Here is a 25037-nt window from a genome sequence, read left to right as displayed (position 1 = left end):
CTGCACCTGCACTTTATGGCCTGCCAAAGGTTCATAAGCCTAACGTCCCCCTACGTCCAATCGTCGACTACACTCGCACCCCTCTCTACAAATTGTCCGCATACCTGCACCAGCTTCTGGCTCCACTCGTCGGGAATAGCTCCACGCACGTGAGCAACTCCTGTGACTTTATTGAAAAAGTTCGTGACGTGTCTCTAGACGACGACGAGGTGATGGTTTCGTTCGACGTGGTATCACTGTTTACCTCAATTCCGACTGACTTGGCTGTGGAAGCATGCACCTCTGCTCTGGAATCTGACAGGACCTTGCCAGACAGGTCGCCCATTGACGTTCCCGACCTCAAGAGGCTCCTCTGTTTTTGCCTTGGAAACATGTACATCTGTTTCGACAAGGTCTTCTACAGGCAAGTCCACGGTACGGCAATGGGTGCATCCGTCTCTGTTACTGCTGCCAATCTTACGATGGAATGTTTGGAAAGGCGTGCTCTCGCGTCCTTCAGCCCTAGGCCAAAAGTTTTTCTGCGCTATGTGGACGACTGTTTCTGTCTGATTCGGCGCAGCGCTTTGGATTCGTTCACTGCGCACCTAAACAGTCAAGAAAAGGCCATCCAATTCACAGTTGAGACAGAGGTCGACAGCAGACTCCCTTTTTTAGATGCACTTGTCACCAGACGCGATGGACGGCTCTCGTTCAGCGTGTACCGTAAGGACACACACACTGGCCGCTACCTGAACTTTCAATCCGTTCATCCAGACGCTCACAAAAGGTCGGTTGCTGCCTCACTGCTCAACCGTACGAACCGCATTTGCACCACAGCAGAAAGCCGTTCCACTGACTTGGACCACGTGCGAGATGATTTTTCGGCAAGCGGCTGCCCCACATCCTTTTGGACTGCTGTGGAGCGCCGTCTGTCCAATCCAGCTCGTCCGACCAATCCCCGACCAAGAAAGCGTGCCGCCATACCTTACGTTCCAGGGATAAGCGAAACCTTTTCTCGCGTTCTACGCAGTTATGACGTTGAGGTGGCGCACGTGCCCGTATGTAAGCTGAGGCAAGCGCTCATCGGCGGTAAGGACAGGCTTCCGAGAGAATCGTTTCCCGGCGTGGTCTATAAGATACCCTCCGCAGATTACGACTACGCATACATCGGTGAATCGGGCAACTTCAAACAGAGACTGAGGCAGCATCAGAAAGATGTCGAAAAGAAGCGTACAGTGTCGAATGCCCTTGCCGAGCACACGGATGCAACGGGCCACAATATCGACTGGGATCGCTCGAGAATTATCGGCCAAGAACGAAACCAAAAATCGCGTCTGTATCTGGAATCACTGGAGATACAAAAAACACGTCACACGCTTAATCGAAATGAGGGAACCCTCCCCCCGTCATACACGCGCTGCTTACGTCACGTTCTAAAGCCTACATAAGCTTCCACGAACCCTCCGTCATCCCATTGTGAACAAGGCTTCCGTAGCGAAGCCGAAACGTCTTTTAGATTTTTCATTTTTTAGCAGTTCTATGTTGGTCGGTGTCCTTCGTTTTATTTCTTCAATGCCCACTGTATTTGCAGCGCAGCCTTCTAAAGCATCGGGTTGCTCTCCTCGAGGAAACCTTGTGGCGTGTATATATATATATATATATATATATATATATATATATATATATATATATATATAGCTTCAATTCTTCTCGGCACCGGATAAGTATAAGTAATTTTTTCGTCATTGTAGAACGGTACACTCCCAGGGGTACATGCGTGGTTACCCAAGTTGGCGTCGGAAGTGTTTATTGAAGAGTGGCACACACCTACTGGTATATACCAATAGTGTCTAGTTGGCATCAATAACGTTCCTTGAAGACGAGCATAGACCGAGTCGTGCATACGCTGGGTTCCAAGTTGGCGTCAAGGAGTTTCGTTGAACATACTCAGCCACGCAATTAAGTTGGTCAAACGGTTTCATTTAGAATCCTGGTCCCTTGGCACAGCAACACGATGCTCTACCCGTTAAACGACGCAATACCCAGTGGCTCAGGTAGGCGGGAAATCTTTTAGATATAAACATAGCTACAAACATTGCCTCTGAAAAGGGCGCGAAGTATCTAAAGAGTGCTGAGACATTATGATGATCGTAAATTTACGCTAGATGCCTCACTCACACAGAACAAGAACCATCTTACCGACTTGCATCCGTGGTTTAATTTTTTACCAATTATATGCCTAAAATGCGGTCCAATGTGTAATACGTTCTTTGTGGCTCGTATATGGACCAAAGATGAGTATCGCAAGATGTGAAGAAAAACAGTAACAAACGACATATGGCATAATTCATGGGGACACTACAGATGATATATGTTGTAATGTCGTAGCGTCTTAATGACGCAGACAAGTGCCTGGCAAGCGTTCCCACATATGCTTTCTTCCCACAGTGAAGCAACTATAAATTAAATGTTCCATTTCGTAAAACACAATTTACCTTGGTGAATAATCTGACGAAATCCACGTGAGAACTAAGCAATGAAATAGTAAATAAACGCATGAGAAATAGACACTTTTTGTTCAATTTCTAGAAGAGCGGCGCCGCATCGTCACCGCCTGGTGCTGCAGCGATACCTGCCGCTTCTTCCGCTAAGCTCGCGCTCTCGTTAGCGCCCACTATGGAAGCGTTGTCTCCGCTTCCGGGAACCGCGTCGTCGCCCCTGAGCAGCAGCATCTGCGCCAGGCGCGACGCGTTGCGCGCCACGTCGTCTCCCAGCGGCTCGTTCACGAGCATCCACGTGAGCACCGTCAGGATGGTAGTGGCGAGGCTCAGGGTGACGCCCGACAAGAGCAAGCCACGCTTGAACTGCAACAGGCGTCGAAACGCGCTCAGGCGTCGGGGCGACGCAGCGGCGTTGATGATCGCGTCCACTGGCAAGGATGGCAGGCGGTCGTCTTGCTGCTGCGACAAAAAGAAAAAAAGAAAGCAGACATGGGCAATGTAGATGGAACGCTAAACGTGTAGCGGTAGCTTAGTGGCGTAGTTGAGTAGTGGGTAAGCGTTCTGTTGTTTAGCGCGAGAGCGCGGGTCCGACTCTACCCAGGTAGCACACAAAGTCTTGAAAACGTCGTATTAAGGGATTCAACGTCTGAAACGGATTTTTGACCAAAATTGACGCATCAAAGACGTTCCAAACAAGATAGCTTAAAAACGAGGGGTGAATACGTTTTGATAACGTTGGAAGCCAGGCAGCTTAAGAACGAGGGGTGAATACGCTTTGAAAACGACTCAAGGCGCCACCGCCACGCCACGGCGCGTCAGCCTCTTTAGCGGCTTCTACAATATTCAACAACCCATCAACGCGACCCAACCTTTCGCAAGGTGGCGATACCGTCGTCAAATCATGTGACCAAGGTGGCCACGTGATTCGTGATGTCGGGCAGCCGGGCGAGCCGGGCATAGTCGCCTAGTGGAGAACACCACGCGCGCTCGTCGAGGTCAGACGTGCCTAAACACTGCTCCACAGCACGTACGTCGGCCCGAACCGCCGCCCCCAGCCGAGGGCCCCCGAGGCACCGCGAGCGGCACGGCTCGCCCCGAGAACCCGACGACTCCGGCTCCCCAGCTCCGGAGAGACGCTGAGCCGTCGAGCTAAGCCTCACTCGGACTCCGCCGGCGACGCCAGCCGTTAACATGGAAGTAACGGTTGAAGGCCACACCGTAACCGCACAAGAGCTCCAGTCAGACGATTGGACACCAGTTCTGTATAAAGCCTATGCCTCCCGACCGGCCAATTCGCCGAAACCACCTCAACGCTCAGACAACGCTACCTCCGAGGCAGCAAACCCGAACGCCAGAAACGCGGCGCCCGACACAGCAGTCGCAACTAGCAGCAGCAAGACGCCGGCCCGCCTACCACCTGCTACCAAGGAGGCTCGCCTCACAGTGCAACGCAGCAAGCAACTGCCGCCACTTCCACCCAACGCTATTAGAGTGGTCGTTCGCCCGCGAGGTGAAGTGCGACTCCTAGACATCCCAACACCTCGACTCAGTAAGGCAGTGCAGACCCAGCTCCAAATCACTCTACCGGACGACTTCTGCCTTCGCATCCACCCGACCAACAATACTTTCACCATGGCAACAACACATTTCCCAACAGCCGAGACTCTGAAGACGCTGACCTCCCTCACCATTGGAGACCGAACCTACCCGTGCGCAGCTTACGTGGCAGCCCCACCGGGGGCTACCAGAGGAGTCATCACAAACGCCTATGACGACGAGACCCCAATGCAACTCTACCAAGACCTGGTCAGAAGAAATCCAGAGCACACCATATTAGCAGCCCGACGCATGGGAAAGACGCACTCCATCCTAATCACCTTCGACGCAAGCGCAGTCCCGAACTCCATCAAATACATGGGAGCCATCCACCGCTGCACCCAATACCGCGGCAGTCCGGAAGCCTGCACAAATTGCAGACAACCGGGTCACCGTCATGACGTATGCCTAAGCACCAAGACCAATCTTTATCCCCGGTGTGGAACACAACATCCGCAACAAGAACCTCCTTGCACGCCTAATTGCATTCTGTGCGAGGGCCCTCATCTTACCGGCACGGGATCCTGCAAGGGACGAAACCTTCACCAGACACGGAAACAGCCGAGCCACCCACAAACGCGGCATCAAGAATTGATCACATCCGGGGACAATTTTCCCCAGTTGTCGCCCAACCAACACAAGCAAGCCTGGACAGCGCCGTTGAAGCGAGCCTGGGACACTCCCCTCTCTTCTCACAAGCACATGCCATCCATGACAGCGACTCCCAATCTACAACACGCCCTTGCAAGATCCCAGGAGGAGGCAGCGGCGGCCAAAGCAGAAGCTACAGCAGCCCGGAAAGAAGCCGCCGCCCTTCATCAACATATCGCCAAACTGGAAACCCAGATAAGTGCTCTTGCCTCTGGATCTCCCATTCCACCTGCCCCCGCTCCTGCCGCATCCCAGCCTCCCACCCCCAACCCACCCATCACCCATACCTTACCCAGTCACTCCAACCCTACTTCCTCTCCTGATTTGCTAGCAATGGAAGCTGACACCGAACCCTCCGCAAATTCAACTCCATGCACAGCACCCACTCCCTCCACCGCTACCTTACGAGACGAAATTCCAACCCTGCTTGAGTCCTTCGCTGCTCGCTTTGAGGCAAAATTGCAGGCCGCTATTACTCACATCAAGCAGGAATGTGCAACCCTCAAAAACGCGGTAATCCACATAACACAAGACAATACTGCTTTTAACCAACGATTAGACGTGCTAACCCAATGCTTCTCTGACCGATGTAGCGATCTTGAGTCTCAGCTCAATTCTTACTCAATCGCCCTCCCGAAGCGGGACCCCACCCCAAATAGACGCAAGAAGGCTAAAGCAACGGAGGGAAACGACAACCCTATGCCTGTCATAGATCACGACCCCCACCCCCCTGTTATTCCTTCCCCTGCTATCGACTCTCATGATGGCAGCTCCAAACCATAATCTTACACTCTGGCAGTGGAACTGCCGGGGCTTTCGCCAGAAGCGTCATGTGGTCCACCAACTGCTGTCCTGCGCAACGGGGCCCGACATCCTTGCCCTGCAGGAACCCTCCAACCCACTTACCCTTCCTGGCTATACTCCTATTCTGCCCACATCCCCCCTACCCTCCCGGGTAGCGTTTCTAGTTAGTCGCTCAATCACCACCATCTCCCATACCCTACCGATTCAAGACATTGATCACCTTCTAATTGAGCTTGTGCCGCAACACGCTCGAGCGAACAGTCTCTTCATCCTAAATATATATAGCCACCCAAAGTGCCTACAAAGCAACTTCGAACGCCTCTTTACACTTGCGAAGCGCATAGCAAACAAATGCCCCTTACTCGTCGTAGGAGACTTTAATGCCCCGCATACGGCCTGGGGTTACCCACATGACACACCGAAAGGCCGTCGTGTGTGGTTAGCAGCGCAACAAGCCGGTGTCTCTCTACTCACCGACCCTACCTCTCCTACACGCACGGGAACCAGCGTCTGTAGAGACACTACGCCAGACCTTACGTTCGCACATCGCCTCCCTCACGCCAGATGGTGCAACACACAAGAGAATTTGGGTAGTGACCATTGCATCATCGAAATTCTCTTAAACATTCAACTACCCCGCAGACCTCCCAGAGGCTCCACTTTCACGAAGTGGGACTCTTTCCGATCATATAGAGCAGCCCGCATCTCCGCCCCCATCAAGGACATCACCGAATGGACCAAACAACTACAAAGTGATGTCCGACTCGTAACTCGTCCCCTATGGGAGGACTACCCCAGCGACACAGTTGACTCCCACCTCCTACATTTATGGGAAGCTAAAGCAAGCCTAGAACGACGCTGGCAAAGGCAGCGTTGGAACCGGACACTTAGACGCCGCCTCGCCCGTCTCAACAAAGAGATAGAGACACACGCAGCGACTCTTTCACGACAAAACTGGGAGTCACTATGCAACAAGCTAGATGGCAATATGAGTTTACCTCAGACTTCGAACCTCTTTAGACACTTAATAGTCTCCACACAGTCTAAGACTACACAAAGACACAACCTCACCAAACTCATACATACTTCCGATACACCTCCATTGGAACTCCTCCAAGAACTTCGAAATCTGTACTTCCCCACACACCCTCCTTTAATACACACCGACTATGCAGGCCCCCCTAACGACTTCCTCGACCAACCTATTACAGAAGCAGAAGTTCAGGCTGAACTCCAGAGACTTAACACGTGCTCAACCCCCGGTCCGGACGGGGTACATAACAAGGCACTCCGGAATCTCGACGCTGAATCCATTGCGGCCCTTACCGAATACTTTAATGGGTGCTGGCAAAAGGGCACCCTCCCATCGCAATGGAAAGAGGCCAAAGTCGTCTTCATACCTAAACCCGGGAAACCTCTGCTCACCTCTAACCTCAGACCCATCTCTCTGACATCTTCGGTGGGCAAGCTGATGGAACACGTACTCCAGACCAGGCTCTGCCGTTACCTAGAAAGCAATGATCTGATGCCCACCTGCATGTGTGGATTTCGTCCTGGACTTTCCACACAGGACGTCTTCCTACAGCTAAAACATCACATTCTAGATTCCCAAACCAACGACACCAAAGCTATTCTAGGTGTGGATCTTACTAAGGCATTTGACAACGTTACACACTCAGCTATACTACAAAACCTTACAACCTTGGGAGTCGGAGCCAGGATGTACAACTACATCCGAGACTTCCTCAGCCACCGCACAGCCACACTTACTTTCGGTGACCACAGCCTCCCAGGTATCACACTCGGGGCACGAGGTACGCCCCAGGGAGCCGTCCTTTCCCCTATATTATTCAATATAGCACTCCTTCACCTACCCCAACAACTAGCTCAAATCCCCGACATCCATTTTAGCCTCTACGCCGATGACATCACTGTCTGGACAAACCGAGGCAGTAACGCCGAAATAGAACAACACCTACAATTGGCACTAACCACCATCGACACATATGTACGAGAGCGTGGCCTGACCTGCTCCCCATCAAAATCGGAGCTCTTTCTATACCGCCACAAGCAACACGATTCAGTCGTTCCTCCCATCACCCTTACGCTAGGTACTCACCCCATCCCACTAGTATCAAAAATCCGAGTGCTAGGGCTAGTTATCCACTCTCATGGCGCGCACGGAGAAGTCATAAAAACTCTCCAAACACACGCTCAACAGACCACCCGACTGATTCGCCGCATAGCGAACCGCCGGGCTGGCTTACGCGAGGAAAACACGCTTCGCCTCACCCAGGCTTACATAATAAGCCGCACCGCATATGCTCTTCCTTACCTACCCCTTCGACAGAAGGAGAGAGATCGAGTAAACGCGCTCCTACGGAGTTGCACGAAAGCAGCTCTACGCCTTCCTCCCAGCACATCCAATGACCGACTCCTCAAACTCGGTGTCCACAACACCTTTGAGGAACTCAGAGAAGCTACCTTTACGGCACAAATATCCCGTCTGTCTAACTCAGCCTGGCCGCACTCTGTTATCCCAATTAAGCCTAACCCCAATTACACACCCTACCGAGAGGGTCCCCCTTTCTCCTATCCTCCGCTCTAACCTGAACATACCCCCTGTCCCCAAGAACATGAACCCTGAGCGAGACGGGAACCGCCGAATAGCAAGGGCTCGGGCCCTCCACAAACAGTATGGCGAGGACCATGAGGTGGTCTACGTGGACGCAGCGGAATATACGTCAGGCTCCCGTATGGCCCTGGCGGTAGCCGACAATCGAGCAAAGCTTCTAACCTCCAGTTCAATCATCACCAATTCCACCACAGAGGCAGAAGAGGCAGCCATCGCGCTTGCTCTCATCTCTTCATCTGCCACCAAAGTTATCACTGACTCCAAATCCGCCATTCTCAACTATGCCAATGGCTACATATCCCGCACCGCTGCGCGCTTACTACGCTCCTGGCAGCCCCGGCGCCGCATAACCCTAATCTGGACGCCAGCACATGCTGGCCTCCCCGGCAACGAGGAGGCTCACTCCTTCGCCCGAGGTCTCACATTCCGGGCAGTGGGAGCCGAGCCCCCTCTACGGGCCGGGGAGTGCCTGCTCTCCTTCCGTGATATTCTCTCGTACTACCGGGACAAACGAAGGGAATACACACCCCCAGCCCCATCCCTCACCATAGAGCAGGCCGCACACTGGCGTCGACTACAAACTCGGACTGCTCCATACCCCATACTACTACATGCCAGATACCCAGACCAACTCCCCTCAACATGCAAACTTTGCGGCAAACCAGGAGACTTCCTGCACACCCTCCTCACATGCCCCACCTTCCCTCATCCCCCATCACCTGCCGTGGCGGTGTCTTACTGGGAGACTCTTCTGACCTGCACTTCCGCTCAAGACCAGTGCCGGATCATCTCCAGTGCAATAAGAAGGATTGCGCTTCAAGGACTCTCCTTCGCTTTGTAAGGGTGCCCCCTCATAGTAAGGGAGCACTCAAGTGCCATGTAGGGGGCTTCGCCCCCACCATTCATATCATTGGCAATAAATGTTTCTACCACCACCTAGTCGCCTAGTCGCGTCGTCATGGCGTCGCCGCGTCACCGCACTCGTATTGCGCTGTGGTGTGTTTGCGGCTGTTCTGAATGTGCTGCCGCTGCCCTTTGCTATGTAAGTGTTGCAGTGTTTTGCTGTCAAGAAAACGATATTCTGTGATCAGTTTGGGTTGTACGATATGTTTGTGTGGTTTTAATTTGGAAATCAGTAGTGTTTTCAATTGTTATGTGACCAAGGCGGCCATGTTATTCGTGAAGCCGGGCATAGTTGCGTTATCGCACTCGCATGGCACTATGGTCTGTTTGCGACTGTTCTGAATGTGCTGCCGCTGCCCTTTGTCATGTAAGTGTTGCAGTGCTTTGCTGTCAAGAAAACGACATTACGTGATTACTTTGGGTTGTGCGATCTGTTTGAGCCGGGCATAATAGCGTTATCGCACATGCATTGCGCTGTGGTATGATAGCGGCTGTTCTGAATGTGCTGCCGCTGCCCTTTGTCATGTAAGTGTTGCAGGGTTTTGCCGTCAAGAAAGCGACGTTCTCTGATTAGTTTGGGTTGTGCGATCTGTTTGTGTAGTTTAATTTGGAAATCAGTAGTGTTTTGAATTGGAGGGCGCGGAGTCGAGGGCACTAATCAGCTCTTCAAGTTCATTGTCATGTTATGTGAGGCGCCTTTTCACTGACGCTGTAATTAAGGCGTTAAGGGCAGTACAAGGACGAAAGTTAGAGGGACGAAATCGTGCCTGTGAGTCCCTAGCGTCGGGATCGGCCGCTATGCGTGATCCTAACAAGAAAGCACTTTGCAGAATGCGAAGAAAGGCGGCAAAATTTCTGTCTGTGCGCACCTTGCCGATCTCCTCAACAGAGCCGTCATCGTGGTATTTTAGTCTCCCGTTTAGCAAGAGTGTTGCAGACAAGGGAACTGGTTCAAACAGGCTTTTTTTTAATGATTCAGTACTAGTGCGGTATCCCAAAAGGTGAGGTCAAGTGCTCGCCCTATTTTCTTCCCTCGCGCTACCGCGCACTGACGGAATTTTGCGTGCACCATACCGTGCACCATACCGTGCTTTTATCATTTGCGCTTCAGGTTCTCGATTGTGTTTTCGGCCCCTTTACCCACGTGATGGGTATTTCATGGTATTACCGGGTACCACATGTGTCCATATATTGGGTCCAATATATGAAACGGCCAAATTCAATTTTATTTGACGCCTCAAATGGTGGTAATGTATTGAGTCCCTTGTAGCTTTGTGCTTGTTATCAATTTTACTATTTGGGGAATGGATACAGCATGTACGCTGCATAACTCGCTTGTGGATACTGCATACGTGAGTCGAGTATGCCCTTGGTATAAAATAACTTGTATGCTTTAGGTAGTACGATTGTTTGCAGTTTGGGACATGTGTCGGAATGTACGCTGTGCGCCCTTCGCGCTTTACGGCGGCCTGCCGAGTTCGTGCGGGTGCCATGTGTGCGCATGGAGTTCGCGACGCGCTCTCGCAGTTTCATATATATATATATATGTATATATTACATGTGTTCTGTTCGCGCGCTTCGCACAACAGGGCATGTCGCAGTTCTTTGTCCTTGTGCAACACATTTTCCTAGCGTACGTCTGTGCATTATTTGATACCGGTTTCACACGGGGCTCTTTTAGCCGCTATCCAGTCCGTTACAAATCGAATTTCTCGGTCGTGATTGGCTCCTCTACGCAAGCTACGAGAGTGAGCCAGTCGCATCGGTAATTTCGATCCGGATCGGGCTTGAGCGCGATCGAGAGTGGTCGTGTGACACCGGTTTTACACATGGCTCCCACATAGGGAACACTTTAAGTTCAATGCTACTGAGTGAAGAGCAAGTGCATATATATGCCAGTGGTGGTATGTGGGCAAGTCTTTCTGGTGAAGCCAATACTTGTGCATTCAAAACATTTCAATTACCAGCGTAGTGCATCAATGTGTCTACTTCGACAAAATGGAGCACCAGTGCAGATTTCTGAGCATACCTGTCCAGGGCAGCAAGTGTGTCTACATTGAAACCACTACCAGCATGTGCGGCAGTTCTATTTCCAGCAGCGGGACTGCACAATAATCAGTAGGGTGCTCTCAAGCTGTTTATCTATGAAGCTCTGCCTGGACTGTGTGCCAAATATCTTTGGACGTGAAAGTGGGGGTGAATTGGTAAACATCAGTGGAACTGTGCCTGGACTTTCTGGCAAATGTTTTTGGATGTGAAAGTGTGAGTGAACTGGCAAAGAATTTGCTCTGGGCTACATGTGTTAAACGTTTTTCTCATTCAGAGTGCTTTTTTTACATTAGGAGACTGGAGATGTGCGCAAAGTGTGACATGTCAGTGTGCTAATTAATGTATTTGCTGGTTTGCAAATTATTCGTTGCAACTTTGTTTTTGCCAGAGAGGTTCAACTTTGCCTCTTGTAAAGGGCTTTTTAGATAAAACACTTACTATTTATTATGACCATTGCTTCCTTTGTTACACAAATGCAGCTTCCAGTGCATTCCAGTTTATTTCCATGTTTATGCAAGTTTCTAATATGAGGCTTGCATATTCATTTCTCACGTTCTGGAGTGGCAAGATGCAGCATTACTGTCTCATCGTTCGCTGTACTACAGTAGTGTTCACTTGTTACACTGAATCCCCCGTTTAAGTATTCTGTACTAATTTCACCTTTTGCTTTTTTGTTGTATGGTTATTTTTTCTCGCCATCCCTTATGAAAATGACTGTTGAAAAGTTGTTGGCATATTGTTGACGAATTGTTGACTCAATAGCCTTTCAACAATACCTCAACAATTATTGAAACCACAGGCAATAATTCAACAGTAAAGTTGTTGGGCAGTTCACAACAAAAAAGTCGTTGACTAAATTCTGTTGGTATATTGTTGAATAGTATTGAGTATTATTGAGCCATTGTTGAGCAGTTTTCAACAATAAAGTAATTGACTAAATTCTTTTGATATATTATTGAATAGTATTGAGTATTATTGAGCCATTGTTGAGTAGTTTCCAACAATAAAGTCGTTGGCTAAATTCTGTTGATATATTGTTGAATAGTATGGAGTATTATTGAGCCAATATTGAGTAGTTTTCAACAATAAAGTCGTTGACTAAATTCTCTTGACATATTGTTGAATAGTATTGACTATTGAACCATTGTTGAGCAGTTTCCAACAATAAAGTCGTTGACTAAATGCTGGTAACTTATTGTTGAATGAAATTGAGTCACGAGCAATATTGAGTTACGAAGTACATGTGAAAAACACACGCACATATGTATGTGTGCGTCTTTTGCACATATATGTTGCTTTACTGATCACTTGATCACCATTGCATATATACAGGGTGTTGTTTCACGTTACTTGAACCATAGACGTATATACACGTGTTTCAGCTAACTTTACTCAGAGTTTAAAAATATGCCGATGCACCATAAGACGATGCGAACAAATGCATGTTGCTCACTCTTATACGTGTCACGCTATTCTTGTATTTTTCCTAAGTAGTTAATTAGTGAAGAAAATTAGCCATTCTGAAGGAACAAAGTTAGGCGAAAAATTCTAATTAGAAAGCTCTAGAGCACTTTGCAAAACGTCCTATTAGGCAATTTCTCACTTTCTATCTATTAAGTGTTAGTGTTTTTCAGCTTACTGCGGATGCCCGTGAAATAGAAAAAATATCACCTGACATATCCGCTTGCGCGCCGTGCTTGCAGCGCTCCCAAACGAGCATACCATCGAGCAGGGTGTGTTGCCGCTTAAAAGGCGACAGGGCAGTGACGAAGGCGTTGGCTGTGGTATTGACGCCAGCGACGTGCTTCCCTCGCTGCGGTTCATGATGGCGATAAGCAGACGGGTGTTCACACCAGTTAAATTGTATGTTTTCGTTTGTGCGCAGAAGGCTTAGGAGCAGTGCAATCACGACTCGCAGGCGGGTATATGTCACGTGGTGCTTTTTCTATTTCGCGAGCATCCGCAGTAAGCTGAAAAACAATAATACTTAACAGATAGAAAGACAGAAACTGTTTATTCGGACGTGTCGCCAACAGCTCTGCAACTTTCTAATTGGAATTTCTTTCCTAACTTCCTTGCTTCAGAAGTTGGTTAATTATGCTTGACTAATTAGCTAATTAAGCAAAAATACACAAATAGCGCGACACGCTACATACCAAAGGGAGCAACATGCATTTAGTCGCGTCGTCATAGAGTTTACACTCGGCCTAAAGTTAGCAGAAACACCCTGCATATATATATATATATATATATATATATATATGCAGTTTGAGAAGACAAACGTCCCTACAAGCAGTGACAAACAACCGATGATTGGACGCATCCTGCATTTCCATCGGCGTCCATTAGAAGGGGCCAGCTAGTCCCCTGGCTGTGTGTTAGGAAACGGCATTGCATGCCTCCATGTTAAATATGGTCAAAGGTGGCGGAGAACGTTAACAAAATTCAAGTCTGGGGTTTGACGTGCCAAAACCACGCTTTGATTATGAGCCGCACCGTAGTAAGAAACGCCATATTTATTTTTGCCATCTGGGGTCCTTTAACCTGCACCGAACGCACAGTACACGGTCGTTTTTGCATTTCACCCCAATCGAAATGCAGCCGCCGCGGCCGGCATTAGATCCCAAGCACTCGGGTTAGTAGAGCAACACCTCAGCCACTATGCCACCACGGTGGGTGCGGCGGAGAAAGGAGTGAACATCGTTTTTACAGAGTGCGTTTCGCTTACCCGTTAGCGCGCTATACAGAACGAAACGAAAAGCTTGGCCGATATGTACGACATGGTGCTCATATTTCACATGGAGGCCAAATTCTTTTCTGTGACCTAGACGGGGTCCTGGCGAATGTGTTCGGAATCTGCTCGGCCACCAAGCACAATCTGCGCTGCTATACGTTCTCGGTGACAAATCGCACAGCGCAGGAGCACACGCACAAATGTTTAAAGAATGGGACGACAGACCTCCCGCAGTTTGCCATGACGTCGAAATAAGAAGCACAAACAGCGACGTTTCTGTACTTTTCTGGCCAATAGTTCAGTTCGCATGGTTGCGGCACGCATTACTTTTTTTTTTTAATCCAAACGACGAAAACTGTGCGCGCACAAATTAGCGCGGCGTTTGTGACGTTTGAATTTGGCGCCTATTCCCGCGCATGCCATTAGCTCCGGCCGGTGCACTGCGTTACTGCGCTAAAGAAAGTAGTTCATCAAAGAAGCGAAGCAAAAAACTTTTATACACTTGCAAATCGCAACAATTGTTCAGTAATAACATGAAATTACATAATTTATTATCCAATGGTACAATTTATGATAATATAAGCGTGTATTTGTATGAGTGTACATGTATGATTGCGCGTTTGCGCTGTTGATGCTTGGGGCATTCCGGCGAGTTCGTGCAAGCCGTTTGCTTGAGAGTTTCCTGCGTTTTCTGTGTTCTTTGTGTGCTTCGCTGTGACATCTTTGGAATATTCCTGCGTGTTGCTCGCTTTTTATGGACTTGTTGCCTCGAAGATCGCCATGATCGCCTCCGACTCAGCGACATCAAGGGTGAGTGAGTGTTTCGAATTCCCCTTGTTCGTCCATTGCGACGCGGTGAAAGGAAGCGGGGAAATGATTTCAGCGCTTGTGCGTGTCTTCCGCGCGCCTCTTTTCTAGTTTTCATTCCTAGTACTATCCTTCCGTTGCGAGAATGGGTTGTACAGCACTAGATTTGTGGTGGATAACGTGGAGCTTTGTCCTGGTTTAACTTTACTCTCCGCTTGTGGTGAAGGCAGCTATGTGGTGCCAGCTAAAACAGGGCATGTTGTACGCCATGATTTCTGATACGGTGTTCGAGCCCCGATTGAGTTAGCCTTATTAATGAGCGCAAGACAATGCGACGTGAAACCATCCGATCTGTACTGTAATCGAAGATATTTCGTTTGCGCCACGCTAGTACAAGGCGTGTGAGCGAGCTTTCAGCAAAAGGGGGAGGGGGGGGAGGTGCGGTGGGATTGGCGAAAGTGTATTCTGTTGCGCTGTACCCTTCAGGATCGAGTGATTCCGCGGTGCTTCAAGGCCACTATCTGACACGCCGTGCGGCCGATGTTCGCGCGATCGGAAAACGCAGAGGAGGCTGTCGCGCAATAATAATAAAGAATTTCAAGAGTGTACATGCGATACGTGAGATACAATAGGGGTGATGCCACAGAGTGCTGCGAAATCATCGAGTTATACGCATTGCCAACCGCGTGCGTTTTGTTTTCCCCCAGGTCGCGCGCATTCAACTTTATTTTTTCATCTTCTCCGTTCGTCGCCATCGAGTGCTTCGCCCAAACGGCTTCGCGTAGGCGCTCTTTGCATTCACGGAAAGGCAGATTTCATGGCACTCCAGGTCCTACAACATTCGAAATAATGTAATTTCCTGAAATTGCAGCTTTTCGCACTTCAGTAACTGATTTAACAATAGTTTTAAAATCAGTAAAGGAACGAGATGCCTGGCATATCTGCGTTGTCGTCCCACTGTGTTTCGAGGCGGCATGTATACGTTATCGGCAACATAAACATCAATAATTAGCATTGTTTCTTGTGACCATAGAAGTAGCTAGTTATGTCGAAAAGCTATTTTTGCTTTGGATCAGAGCACTGTAGAGTGAACAGATTGAAAGGGGAGCGCATCGTTGTGAACTAAATCACGTTTTGCCACAAGCTTGGAATAATGCTTTGTCGAAAGAGCAGTTCTGTGAAATTCTTTCTTTGAGAGTAAGCAAAACTTCAGTAGCATCAGGTAGACGGGGAGTAAAAGAATGTAACACTGGTTTTATATGAAAAGCTGCCGTTAATATGTGGCCATAACAGTTAAGTAGATGCGTGGAAATAATGTTTAAACTAACTAGAGGAATGTGAAATAAATTTTTTGACAAGCTCACACTGCCATTGGGAAGAGCGGCCACACTTTAGTGTATTCAATGACTAGTCATTTGTATCCGTCCATTTATGTCAGCCTAATGGTCCATGTAGCTCTTTTGATTGTCGCTTTTGCTGCATCGTGGCTTCACGTATTAATAGTGGCATCTTTTTTCAGATTCAAAATGAGCTGGGAGAGGCCCCAGCTGGAACGGTAAAAGTGAATTCTTTGGCCATCCATTCTGTAGCGTCACGATGATCAAATACAGTGATACCGTGAAAATGTATTGCAGGAAGCAGAAAAAACAACAACATTGCTGATGCAACTGCAACGCATTTGCTCCAGTGATCAATTGGTGCAGAGTGCCTTCGTTAGGAGACATGGTGCCTTTAAGCACTCAGCTTAAGGACTTTGCCACTGCACCGGGACTGGGAGTGAATTTCATTGTCACTTGTGAACATATTAAACGCGGAATGTGCCTTTTTCAGTGTATATGCCTGATATGAGAGGGGCGTTCAGAAACTTAGTGTGGACATTAGTGGTCTGCATGAGTGCACATCTTTCTAGTTTTACCAGAACGAAGGTATTATGACCTATGTCATACAGCAGTGCACAGCTAGAGGTATCAAACCAGAACAGCAGCACCCTTTGAGAAAGTTGGCTGAAGAACGAACAGTGATCGGGGCTTTCTGTATTTCAAGGGCCAAATTCCAAAAAGATTGATGCCGAGCTGGACGGTGTGAAGTGCCGGTCACCACATGCTGTAGCCAGCATGGCATTTTTAATCTCCTTGGCATTATGTCTCGTTAAGATACAGAAATTGCATTACTGCTCATAAAGAAATTGGAAATTGTGAGGTTGAGGGGAAGTGGAAGGGCTCCCCTCTGGAGCAGCCAGTGCATGCCCTTTGCTATACTGATAATCCTACCTTAATGAGAACCAGTGATGCATGTTAACCTATTACGCAGCCAAGTGCATTCCTTGTTTTGTATTAAGGGGACACTAATGACACCCTAAATGAATTTAAAATAAAGCGTCTTAAATAACTACTTCTGTAACTTTCTTGGTAGTTGTTTGATTATTAGAGAAAATAAAGCTCAAAGTTCAATTTTCTGGGTATCGCCCCAAAATCTTTGTGCTGACACCTCATTGTCACATCATGGATTCCAAGTATTTTTTCAAACTTGAGCTGTATTGGTTCTGTAAAAGTTCCCGACGCTTTTTATTTTGGGTTTTTGGAATACGATGAAGAACATCTTTATTTGTAAAAAAAAATTGCTACACCTCAACAGACATCAAAATCCATGACGTCACAGCAAGCGGGTGTGGTAACTTCAAGGCAGCACTGCCACCAATCTTTCCTCTTGCTGCTTTTACAGTTTACTCAGCCTCTTGTCACGGTATGAGTGAATCTCTTGAATTGTAGAAAGGTCATGTACAGATACATCTAAAATAATTTTTCTCTTTAGTGCTTTCATGCCGTAGTTGCTTAGGGGTGTTGGCACAGCTCCGCTAAGCACGAGGTCACAGGATCAAACAGCCGCATTTTGGTGGAGGTGAAATACAAAACTGCCCAGGTACCTTGCAGCCTGATTTGGTAAAAATTAGTCCAGAGTTCCCCACTAAGGCGTGCCTAAACATCAGATTGTCGTTTTGGCACTTAAAACGCCAGAATTTAATTAATTTAATTTTGCTCTAGTGCTCCTTTAAGCTGTAGAATTCATGATCTTTGCAAAAACTCATGCTCAAGGTATTCTCCATAAAGATTAAATAAACAGTAGATATAAGTGTCTATTTATATTTTGAATTGGGGTGATACCTGATGACTATTAGAACGGTGGTACAACGAGACAGACAGAATTGTAATACAATGTATGACGGCACGATGATGCACATCGAGGAAATGACTGAGTTTCCCTAGAGGTCCCTGACATGGACATCAACTGACTGTCCACAAACTTCTGAGTTTACTCCGTGATCTTGTGCAGCCTGTGCTTTGCGAGTCGATTAATTTAATTGAGGTGGTGGTTCGCACATACTGTCCTTGCAGCTTGTGTACATTTCATACAGTGGAGTGGAATCTCACATATTACTTCTGCAGCACAGCAAGCTAACGTGACGTGTAGAGGTAATCTTAGTAATGATCGACAATCATGTCCCTCTTTGAGCTCCTAATGCTGCTTGCCAACACAAGCAGCAGCAGTTGCCCAAGATAGCGGGAAGGAGATTCACTGAAAAGTGGCATATGCCCAGGGTCGCATACCCAGTCACCCAAGCTGTTCCAACGGTTGATTTTGAACTCTTCCCTCAACATAGCAGCCCAATCTCCCCATTAGACCATGGACTACCTATTGACACAAATGGATGGGAAAATAGAGACAAACACCTGAAAATATGAAGTATCCTAAGAATGGTAATCACAATAAATAGTACTAGATGTGCATTAGCGCAAGCTCTTGGGCCAGTTGGTGCATGATGAACTTGAAAAAGGGGGGTACCAGCAAAACAAAGGACGCGCACACACGTAAAAGGCGTTAGACAGGGACGGACGCTGGTCCGTCCCAACGTCCGTCCGTGTCTAATGCCGTTTCCTTGTGTGCGTGTCATTTGTGTTTCGCTGGTACTCCCCTTTTTCAAGTACTAGATGTTTGGATACTTTGATTTATTATTCTTGTTTGTGCTGGATTGTTTTTCTGAAACATGCGGCGTCCAGACAGCATAAGAAGCTTGTAAGAAGTCAAGTTTAGCAATCTAGATTTACAACAGGTACTTTTGTAATTTATTTGCAGTAGGGCTGTTGTGTGAATGTGCTTGAAAGGCTTAAAACTGTTTTGCTAACATTTACTTAAACATGCAGGTTCACATAGGTTGAAGGAGTGCACATTGAGAAGGTTATCCTGGCAAAGTTTACCACGGCCTGCCATGGTGGACCAGGAAAGTTTGCAAGGGCCTTGCTTCACCATGTGTTCACAGAGGAGGAGCTCATGGGCCATTTGGGCTTTGGAAATAACACCAAGGGGCAAAAAAGGCTCTTGACCCCACCAGGGTCAGTGCTGTTATAGGCAAGTACCATATGTCCTTTCTGGTTGCATTTTTACATGCACATTTTTTTCTAAAATTGTGAACTTGCCATTGGCATAACAAACGACTTTCAAGTAGCCCGTGTGTGCAGTTGTGTGCGACAATAGCCTACTATTTGGAATGACTGTTCGTACGATCTTAAGTGCGTAATGCCGCCATACTCAAATGCTTCTAAAATTTAAAAGCTGCCTTCACTGCTGAAAGTTTTTAGTGGCTCCACCACATAAAATGAGCTGCATTTGCACATTAGCAGTGTTACTTGGCTGTCATTGCAAGGAATAGTTGTCTGTGAAGCACGCTCCAAATCTATTGGCATGGAGGACATGTTTAGTTAGCCTGAAAATGTTATTCTAATACGCGAATTGCGGAGAAGGTATGCTCAAGTGTGGTTACTGCTCAGCTCGAGCAGGAGCACGTTCACCAAATTGCAGAAGTCAAAACAGCTCTCCAGGTTCTGAGATGTGAAACAGTAGTTTCACCAATTTTAACAGACCACATCGAATTAAGGTTGCTCCTATATTGAAGGAGGTCCATGTGATGCCAGACAGCAGCCTTTTAGCAGAGGGAACCTGAGTGGTGTGGCAATTTTCTTTTGGTTGTTTCAATCGAAGAAACAACAGGGACAGAGTTGCAAGCATTGCTGTCAACAGTACTACGTTTAGTGGGCGCTTACTCATTCTAAGCACTTAACCTATGACTCGTATTTATTAACGCACACTTTATCACTTTGTATTCTAAGATATGAAAAAAATATTTATGTGTATTCTAAGATATGAAAAAAATATTTATGTGGCTTTTCCCCACATACTTCAATAAATTGAGAATAGGCTCTTGGGGCCTAATGTATAAAGCTTCTTACAGACCATCGGACATGTCCGCTACTCCCATTCTGAAATTGTTAGAATTGATTCCTGCTTCCTTACTTCACCCACCTGTTAACAGGGTTATTATGAACCATTGCCAAGTAGATTATGGGCTTAAATTAATCAAAAAGATGAATGGGCTTTTCTGTCGCTCTTGTTTAGCCCGTTGAGGATCACATTTTGGGGAGAAATATGCCTCTCTAATTTAGGAGTTATATATTTTTTGTGGTGTGCAAATGCTCGAAACTTTCGAATTGAATAGTGTCCTATTCAATTTAGTCTTTGAATGGTCACTATTTGTAAATGCGAGTATTCTAATATTTCGAAACATCAATAAAACATGAAATTTGAGCCAAAGTACGGTAAATTTTCACCTCCAATAACATAGTGTAGACATAAAATGTAACAACTTGTAATAGCAGACCAGGCTACGTTACTTCAGTAGCTGTACTTTAGAGGCTGTACAGCAATCATTTATGCTTACTGAAGAGTCCTGTGCATGTGAAGAAACTTTCTGCTGCTCCATTTGTGCTTTTAATAAACAGCTTTTCATAACATAACAATGACAGAAACTTGCTAGCTTTAATAATACTAGGATGTGAGCCTCATCTTACATTAATTGTGATATCAGCTGTTCATTATTCAGAAACTATCCATTATTTGACTTGCTTCTAGCATTATTCGGTTCAGCCTCAAAAATCACTTTTCGCACACCCTTAATATTTTTATTGCAGATTTAAGTTCTTCAGAGTGACATTCCGAGAAAATAAACTGGTACATAATATTTTTAAATAACAATAAAGTGGCAATACCATTTCAGTATTTGCAGTTTTACATGTTTTATTTTTTTATGCAGGATAAAGCAGCATAATTTTTTTGTGTAATGAAACTTACATAAAACTTGTGGCAACACTCCCAAATTACTGCAATGATAGACACCAAGGAGCTAGGTGAAAAATCAGTTTTGGAGAAACCCAAGGAGCGACAGCACTATAAGAATATTTTCTAGAAGTCTCAGAAGGTTGCAGCACCTCCAGTGGGATGCTAGGCAACACTTTGTTCTGAAAAGGCAGATTTTTTTCAGAACGTTCCATCACAGCCACAGATGTACGGCAGTGAACCCTAAAAGGGTTAAAGAAGTCAGTCCTATCGCATATGGCTCTTAAAAGACGGCATTTCTTCGTCTCTGTCACATTCTGCATGTGTCATGCTAAGCAGCTTGGTGCACTACTCGGAATCCTCATTATAACAGTAATTCAGTCGTCGAGGCAGAAAACATACTTCACTGTAAGCAGTGCCTTCTTTAATGTAGAAAGTCTTAAGTCATTATAAGGCGAGAAGTACATTCCGATTGCATGTGAACTCGGGAAACCTAACATCAAATGAAGCTACACTCAGTTGTAGTGACATGACAGTATTGTATTTGGAGCATGGAAAAGCACAGTGAAGTGCAGCAAATTTTAATTATGAAAGTTACAAGAAATAATTTTAGTTGTCAGTTCAGGTTTATTTATGAACGACATGAATTTGTTTCACCATTTCGTTTCTCAGCAAGCAAAGCTCACATCCTTGACATTGAGGATATTCATAAAGTTATTTTGCTACAGTGTTTTGTTCCTCTTTGCCCTTTCCTGCATTTGACACTTAGTGGAGTCCTGTGCCGCACTGAATAAATTTAAATGGTCATGCTGTAAAGCTGTACCCGTGGAAAGTTGGACTAAAGCAACACAAATACATAATTCAATTTCGTTATAACGAGGGCAGATTGCATGCCATTCTTTTGCATGTGGAAGTTGCTTTTTAAAACTTGTTCTGGCTTCTTGTTTTTGCAGGCTTCACGTGTCGCAAATTGCCTGGTACCAACATGCCCTATGTAAAGAACTGTGGCCTCGCTTCTCGCATGGGACCAATAACCTCTCAAGAGCCCAAGTTGGACAGCTCAAACCAAAACACAAGTGTTGTGCTTTTGTAACTCTCGACATTTTTATGTTCTGTGTTAGTCTCCTGAAGGGCCCAATTTGGATTTCTCAAATGAGCTTACAAATGTTGTGCCTTTCTATGCCTTCACATTTTTATGTTAATTTTATTTATGTTAATTATGCTAGTCTCCTGAGAAGTCCACATTGGATTGCTCAATCCAGAATACAAGTGCTGTGCTTTGTTATAGTTCACTACATTTTTATGTTAGTTTTTGATATGGTTCTAGTAAGGAAAGTGTTTCCTTATTAATATATTTTTTAAGTATCTTAAGCCATTTCATGCCAAACCACCCAATTTTGTCAAGAACTGTTCCATTATTGCAAACCATTTCAAGTTTGCTTGATTTTGAGTAGATACAATGAAAAATTTGCTTTCGTACATACACTTGAGTCATTCCAGGGCAACCAACCAACGTTTTTTTGACCATCACAGATATAGTTGAAGCTCCAAACTCTTGCTCCCCATTTATTTTCCTTCGCAACAATTTTTTTGAACTTTGGCAAAAATTTATTGTTCTTGCCCAGCTAAGCTAAAAGGCACTGATACATGTTTCTTCTGAAAGGGAAATTGCATGATCCAAATACTCAGATGGTGTTCATGTCAAGAGACTGAAGTGGTGTGAGTGCGAAAATTTGCAATGTTTGAATTTTCTTCTAACGTAGGGAAATACAGAAGGCACAAAATTAATATAAAATCAGACTGGTTGACTTGGGATAGCTGCAAAATATTTCATGCCTTGGAGGTTCAGTTGATCAGCTAAAAAACTGTAAAGTTCAAATTTTTTGCAAAAAGCTTCGTGTTGAAGTAAAAAAATTAGCTTTGGTGGTTGGCACAAAAGTATATGTCGCCCATCGTTACACAGCCCTACATGTCTGCTATACATGTGACAAGTAACAAAAAGGTATTATTCTTTAAGTGCGATAAATTATTTTTTATAATGTTCATTTGTGGATCACACATACAGCATAAATATATGAAGCCATGTCATCTAGTAAGGAAATATTGTTAATATAATTAGCCACAAGAACTATTCAACAAACTGACTGCCTTTTTTATCATTGCGAAGGCAGGTGACGTCTAGCGCTGCAGCTGCAGTCTCAATTCGTATTTTTTTAACATGAACGCAAGTGGTTGCCTATGGTGTCTGACCACATCAGACTAAACATGGCACATATGACTTTTATAGATGAGCATGTTCCGGCTCTGAAACAGTGGCAGCAAACAAGACCACAAGAATTTATTCGTACTCATGTAGGTTTTCAGTCCTAATTATGAAGGTGTTTTCTACTTGCATCGTCATTGGGCTTCAGGGAGCAGGGCACAAAGTGTCCTGCTCCCTCTATGTTGCATTGCACTGCGACATGCCCTTTAAAATGCTTTGTATAAACAATATCAGCGCTCTTTCTGGATTTACTGTCTACATAATAGCTGATATTTCTTTTTTTAAACTGCACGAACCATATCTTTTAGCACTGCAGGATTCCCTCACGTATTTAATACGTACGAGGTCTGTTAGAAAAGTATTTGACCTTTTTTTGCAAACACCTGATGAATATGTAACAAGTGCGTTTTCATCAGCCACCCTTGAACCTTTGTGCGCATGCACGAATTTTTTCCTGCCTGCCAATAGCGTGACTTGCTGGGACGCAGCATTTGAATGAGGTAGTACACAGTCCTCTCGTCGGTTTTTTATTGCAAGGAAAATGGCGGAGTGACTGGAGCAGTGCTACTGCATCAAATTTTGCCAGAAACTGGGCGACAGCCAAGTGGAAACCATTCCGAAGATTCAGACTGCTTTTGGTGACTATGCTATGAGCAGCACACACATTAAGGAGTGGTACAACCAGTTTAAAGACGGCCACGCATCGGTGGAGAGCGAGCCACGCTCCAGTCGGCCATGAACATGCCGAAATGACCAGGTCATTGCCGAAGTGAACCCCGTGGTGATGTGGGACTGTCGTGTGACTATCCAAGAAATTGTGGAAGAGGTGGGCATCAGCACATTTTATCCACATTCCATTATCACTGAAGATTTGGCCATGAAGAGAGTTGCACCGAAATTCGTTCCCAAGCTGCTCATGGTGGAGCTAAAGCAACTTCGTGTTGAAGTCTCACAGACATGCTGGATTCCACAAACAGTGACCCCAACTTCATGAACACCATAATCACTGGTGACAAGTCTTGGGGGTATGTTTACGACCCGGAAACCAAATCCCAGTCATTACAGTGGAAGCATTCCACATCACCAACCAAAGACCGCTAAGTGCGCATCAACGTTAAAGTGTTGCTGACTGCTTTCTTTGACTCCCGCCGCGTGGTACACCACGGGTACGCACCACAGGGTCAAACAATCACTAAAGACTACTACAGGGATGTCCTCCATGGCCTATGTGATGCTGTGTGGCGCAAGATACCGAAGTTGTCAACAGGAAATTGGCGCATCCATGACGACAATGCTTTTCTCGCACTTGATTCAGACTTTTTTGGCGAATAACCAGACTCCTGTAGTTCGACAGGCTCCTTACTCTCCTGATGTGGCCGCCTGCGACTTCTGGCTGTTTCCCGAAATCAAGAGGCCATTGAAAGAAGCGCGATTTCAGACAACAGAAGACATTATGGCTGCAACGACAGCTGAGCTAAACTCCGTTCGAAAAGAGGCCTTCTCGGAATGCTTCTAACAATGGCAGCACTGCTGGGAGAAGTGACTGGAGTCCCAAGGAGACTACTTTGAGGGTGATTAGGTTTCCAACGCTCCAGTTATGCCAGTTTTTTTTTTCTTCAGCCAAAGGTCAGATACTTTTCTAACAGACCTCGTTTTGATAGTTTATGTGCAATGGCTGTATGGTTTACCTGGCCCACACCAAACACAAGCCTCGTTGCGTTAGAGCATGTGGCCCTTGGCAATAAAATGCAGACCCTAACACCGCTTCTCGGTCATCTGTGTGGAGACAAAGCCAGCTTTGTCGTGTGCATTCCCAGCCGGCAAGCTGTGCGCACATCCAAGAAAAGTCGGGTGCTGACAAAATTTCAAAAAAGAATTTCTCGCACTTAAAAATAATGCCTTCTTTAACTTCACACATGCATAGCAGACATGTAGAGCTTTCCAATAATG

At 46.3% G+C, this 25037-nt stretch overlaps 1 long non-coding RNA gene across 1 annotated transcript; it reads left to right on the top strand.

Annotated features, from left to right (window-relative positions):
* The first annotated feature begins 14498 nt into the window (after window positions 1–14498).
* Window positions 14499–22116, top strand: LOC126524442 (uncharacterized). Its single transcript, XR_007597960.3, has 4 exons — window positions 14499–14662; window positions 16179–16214; window positions 18859–19063; window positions 21778–22116. It is a non-coding gene; the product is annotated as an uncharacterized lncRNA (long non-coding RNA).
* Window positions 22117–25037: the final 2921 nt, after the last annotated feature.

The sequence above is a fragment of the Dermacentor andersoni genome, chromosome 3, assembly GCF_023375885.2.
Source record: "Dermacentor andersoni chromosome 3, qqDerAnde1_hic_scaffold, whole genome shotgun sequence".
In the NCBI taxonomy this organism is placed as follows: domain Eukaryota; kingdom Metazoa; phylum Arthropoda; class Arachnida; order Ixodida; family Ixodidae; genus Dermacentor; species Dermacentor andersoni.
Note: the sequence above shows the minus strand (reverse complement) of the source record. Positions and strands in the feature narration are given on the sequence as shown.